This window comes from Lactuca saligna, chromosome 4 (genome assembly GCF_052625555.1).
Source record: "Lactuca saligna cultivar CGN05327 chromosome 4, ASM5262555v1, whole genome shotgun sequence".
NCBI lineage: Eukaryota > Viridiplantae > Streptophyta > Magnoliopsida > Asterales > Asteraceae > Lactuca > Lactuca saligna.
The window spans coordinates 118,217,704-118,223,887 of NC_136420.1; positions in this window are offsets into that span (position 1 = coordinate 118,217,704).

The window sequence follows — 6,184 nt, forward strand, 5'->3', positions numbered from 1 at the left end:
TACTTATGGTTGCTAGGGTTTTAGGTAGAAAGCCTAATATGACTGCGTAAGCCTTAAGCAGTCCGTGGACACTTTCTAGAATACTCCTTGGACAAATTCTTCATGGGCTTCCCATAGAATTCATCCATCTTATTCCAAGGTGATCCATCAGCCCAATTGCAACTATCAGTGATTTGCAATATCAATCCCCATTCATTTAATCCGTCCCTTTTGATCACCAAATTAGTTTATGATCAATACTAATTAAATAATATGATTTCCAAATAATATATTAATCTTATAATATATTAATAAAAAGCATTTTGAGTACCAATTTATCATTCATATAATAAATCATACTCTCTCTCTCCACTTGTCATCCTACCAAGTTGCATGAGTGAAGGCAACCCAAAAGGACCATGCTCATAATTAAATCAACTACATACCAAAAATAGTTATGGGCTTAGACACCTAATCCAACAGTCTGCCACTTGGATAAGTCTAATAACTATTATTGCAAGTACGACTTCAGAATTTGATTAGCAATCGTAGCTTTCAAAAGTCGTTGTCGAACTCTGATCTTATCAGTAACACATCCTTTAGATAAGGGATCAAATATTCCTCCATTCTACAAAATATCGTATGGACATGAGACATGGATTATAATCATTCTCCCTATCCATATGTTGTTTCCCGATTTTCGATTTATGATGACCAACAACAGACTACAGTTGAACACATCAACTTAATCTAGGCTTGGCCAAGCGCTTAGGGTGTCATCACTAAATCATCGAAGGGCCCGTAGATATCACTTTTATCTCACTTTAGGTAAAAGGAATGGATAAAATTTGACTCATATGCTTGTACTATTTACTTATCAAATTACACACAACAATACGTTTTATAACATCAAGTTATTGATGTGTTACATATTATCAATGCATAACAGATTTGTAAACAACAACTTATATGTCTCTATTTCAAGAATATAAGATATTATCATCTCATAATCACTCGTGATAAAATCCATGAAGTGATTCAGATGAGCGTGAGTTTAATCCAATACTCAAATCTTATTTCAGGAGTACTCATGAACACTGCAACAAACTTGTGCTATGTCTAAACACTTAGACAATGTACAGTCGAATTCATGACAATCTTACCTCATTACATACTTCCAAAGTATGATTGAATGTGGATGTTTGAATAACCTAGTTATTTGGGAACTAAACATGCAAAGTGAAACACAAGAATAACCTAATTCAATATGGTCTTAAAACTTTTGAATATAAATAAAACACTTATTATTTAATCACCATGTTAATTAGACCTTACTCATTGTATAATGTTTCAACTAATCAACTTAATACTTGAATCAAAACAATAGTCATCCCATGCTCCAAGCATGCACATTATGTTTATCTATGGTCCTTACTTTGTGAAATAGATCAATTAAACATATTTCCAATGATGCTTATTTCACAATTTCAAATCCTTATCTATAAGTGTAAGAATACCAAATTCTTATAAATTATTAGAATATGTTAGATTAGAAACTATCATGTAATGATCCCTTTTGTAATGTTAAGGAACCAAAATCACAAAGACTTTGCCAATGATATTACAAAACATTCCACTGGAGATTTGTTACAAAACAATTCCATGGAAGTGAAGTCTCACATTCAAAGAACATTCCTTGAACATCCTTCTTTCATTAAAGTTTCTAAATCACACAAAGATTCTTAATATCCAACTCCTATTATGGAATCATTTCTATAATTTCCATATGACTATCCATTCTAAACAGAATCCTATCTATTTAGAATCTCGTCAATATGGTCCACTTATTACTATGCTTCCAACTATCAAGTTCTATTCCTTTTTCCCTCTTAATGCCCTAAGCATTGGAAAATTAGAACACGTTAATATTATAGCATATGCAATCGATCCTATACTAGAAGCATATGGGACACGATTCATAATGTCTTACATAAATACATGATACTTTACTAGTCTCTTGCTATAATATTTCCATATATAGAATTTTTTATGTTGAAACATTTCAACATGACATTCATATATATATATATATATATATATATATATATATATATATATATATATATCCATGCTTAGGTTCCATTAAAACTTCAATCTAAATTGTTAGATTCGAAGAGAAGTATGAGTCCCTCTCCCTTAAATCCTACTATAGCGAAACTACTTTTCAAACTCTGCAACTTTGCAAATTAAAACTTTGTTTCCTATATATAGCATTGCTAACTTGCAACACTCAACGTAATAACTATGCTTCCACTATCATAATAATTATATTCTCACAAGCATAACACTTATGTTCCCATTAGCTTTGATATGTATTCAGAAACCAGCTGGACTTCTAAAAATCAATACTTATTGAATTTCTTACCAAAGTTCAATTTTTGATACGAGATGCTTCGATAAGCCTTTACATATGCTTCTCAAGCTCATACACTATTCATTAGATAGCTCACGTGTGTGTCCAAACCCTTTGAGAACTTATAACAATAAGTCTCGAGTGTTTAAACCATTTTCCATTTCTTGCAATTCAAACTATGAAGATGGATGTCGTAATCATAATTGAATTTGAAAACACAATCAACACACTAGCTAACTCTTTAAAATCTTCCAGTGAAAGCGTTTCCTCATAATCATTTTCATGAAGTAGAGAGACACCTCTTGCCACTTAGATTTTATGATGTATGTGTTCCTATCGTTGTAAATTTGTTATTTCCAACCACTATCATAATACAAGTTTTGTGACAAATTCAAACTCACATGAACTGAACTTGTTCAATCTTAATTTCTTGTCATTTCGTAGTACATGGCCTACCATTGCTTCCAGGTTATTTAGCATCTTACCCTTACGAGCCAAATTACTTTCACTGATCAAGGTTTTTTTCCTTATGAAATCAAATGAGAACTCATAGAGCTCACATGAATAGTTAACTTAACTGGAATGGGGATAGAAATAAGAATATGCCAACACGATAGGTTACAAACCTCAAGTCGTGTGCTAGTGATAAACAATAGGTTTTATTATTGATTAGTTCTTGAAACTATTCAAGATCATTAAGACTCTCACTGGCCTCTTGACATATAAGATTCTCTTGTCAAGAAACATTCATTGACAACCAAATATTCAATAGTTAGTGTGGATTCTTATCAAGAAAAACACTTCATACAATTGGTCTTAGTTAGTCTTTGTTTTATCCAAAACATCACAACTACCAATCTCAAATGTGCATGAGTAAGAAATGTTTTCTACTCCATATTTCATGATGTGTTATAAACCTACTTAGGATATGTCACTCAAGACACAATCTTGGAGTATAACTCTAAGACTTGATTTTGGAACAAAGTATGACTCACCTTCTTGATTTAACCATTTCAACAATTCCTGATTCCTCTTCTTAATCATGCTTATGCACTAAGGTGTCCTTGGAGGATCTATTGTGACATGGTTCCATAATCATAAGGACGATCATAAAACATGATACAAAAGTACTCTCCTTTCCTTTCAGATTGGAGAAACTTTTATCTTTCTGCCTAATTGATTCTTCTTATTCGTTCTGCTATACTTTGAAACTTTTCAAGGTATTATGATTACACTTAATCTTGTAAGTATAATCATATTTAATGAACCATTAGTAAATCATGATGAATAGTTTTTATCACTCTTGTGGTGGATCTGACTAGTACATATCAATGTGCACTCGAACCTTAAATCTTTCACTTGACTCACATACATATGCGAACAAGGAATTTAGTATCAATCTCCCAAAGATCAAGATTCTCATTCATCACACAATCCAAATCTTATGATTCCAAGTTTCTGTCCAATTGAAACTTGGGTGATGAGAATCCTTCCTCACTTGGTAAATTACAACACTACCACAAACAATATAACCAATAATCAAATTTATTTCCAACATTGCTAATAATGTATAAACACCAATTTTCACTAATGTCATTGCAAGGATATCATAAAATAAGACAAAATCAAAATTTTTCTTTATTTATAAAAATGCAGAAAAACTTGTCCTTACAATGCAAGTACAAATGAAAACTATGTTACTAAATATCCCTAAGCAATCAATCATAACTCCTAAGCAACAGCTTAAAAATCTGATCATCGAACCATACGATTGAAATCCATCTCTTTGTGACCAAACTCTGTTCACTCTTCCTTTAAGCTTCCTTTCTTTTCTTCGATCCTACAAAACATCAAAATGCAATCTTAGCACATAATGTATTATAAAATCTATAAATAGGAACTTAATAGAGTTCGATAGTGGACTTACCTGAAGTAGAGTCATACATTTTAACTTTACTATCCTTGTGATCTTTCAGGTAGATACGGCAGCTTCGCATCTAATGCCCCTTCTCTTGGCAATAGAAACAAATAGGCTCTTTCTGAATGGTACATGAGATTATCTTACACTTAGCCTTTCTCCTTACCATCCATTCAAACGGTTTGACCTTGGTCGATCCCTTTCCATTAGGAAGAGAAAACTTTTCTGGAATTCCAGTGTTGCCATTGTCGATGTCTATGGAAGTTTGGGAGATAGATCTTGCATTTAAAAATATTTTACTAGTGCACCAAATCATTAATGATTCAGCAACAATTAGCAAATATATAAGATCTATGAGGGTCACGTTGTGGTCTGTCATATAGTAGTCTTTTATGAACTTGATTTATGACTTAGGTAGTGATTGAAGAACCAAGTCAACAACCAACTTCCTCGAGACAATGACACCCAACATCCCTAGTCTATCAATGTGTGACTTCATCTCCAAGATATATGCACACACAGACCTTCCATCTTGGTGTTTGCTTGCCAATAGGGCTTGAATGATCTTGAACTTTTCAAGTCGATGAAATTGTGGGTCAGGGAGAATTACTGGAGGAGGTGGAGGAAGTGAAGTTTGATTTCTAGTTCCTTGATCAAAATGTGGAACATTATCTTCATGAGGAAAACTTTTTCCAAAAGATTCGGGAAGACCATAGTTGTCAAAACTAGACATCTACAAAAGGGAGAAATTCAAGTTAGTTGATTCAATCCTTAATATAGGACCCAAATGAAATATTAAGGCTAGGACCCAACACAATAATTCATAATTCGGAAGAAGGATGCTGTAATCCAATTGTAAATTAGTTGTCCGTAGGTAAATGACGATTTACCAATTCCATCATGAAAACGAAATTTTAAGCGAATTAGGTTTTTTTTTTAAATGAAACTCCTAGATCTTTTGAGATTCATTGAACTTTTCAATGACATGTTTAATCTCGATTATGCCCTTCAATTTTGTGACTGGGATACTGAGGATCACAAACAAGGTGTAAATAACCATGCAAATTAGTTTGGTACTCTTGAAGTCATTTATCACCTAATCAATGTGTTGGTTAACCACACACGCTCCATTGATCTATGATAACCAACGAGCTACCCATTTCCATCCTTCATTAGTCCTATGTTAGTATGCCGGTTAACCACACACGCTCCACTAACGACCAATAAGGTGCAATGTGCAATTTCATGGGTTAACATCAAATTCACATTTTTCCTAAAGTAGCTAAGATTGGGAATTTATAAAATGTTTAGTTACTTTGTATTTTCATTATACTTATTAATGAGAATTTGTGTCATATCCTATCCATTCGGCTAACAACCCTCCACTAGTCAAGAGTGCGGTGAGTAAGAGTGGATACCCAATGGCGATCATTTTACAGGCTGCTTCCTTAAACACCCCATATAGACCAGCTTCATGAATGATACTTACTAACAGTAAGACTGACTCTTTACTTATACATATATAATATATTAGACTTTTAATTTTATATAGTATCAGGGTGTATTTTAAACTTTTAAAATATTAAGTGGTTTAATTCTATTAATAAATTAGACCTTTAATTCAATTAAATTTAAACCATATTATTATGGATTTATTAATTCTATCTTTTAATTAAAAACTTAATTAATTTAATAAAATCCATAACGGGGTAACTTAAACTATACAAAATACCAAGGTTCTAAATTTAAGATTTCAAAATTAAAACTATTTAATCAAATTTTAAATTATAAAACCATGTGGTGGACTTTTGAAACTTTTCAAAATACATGGGTTTAACCATTTAAATTTCCAAAACTAAAACTTTTGATTTCAA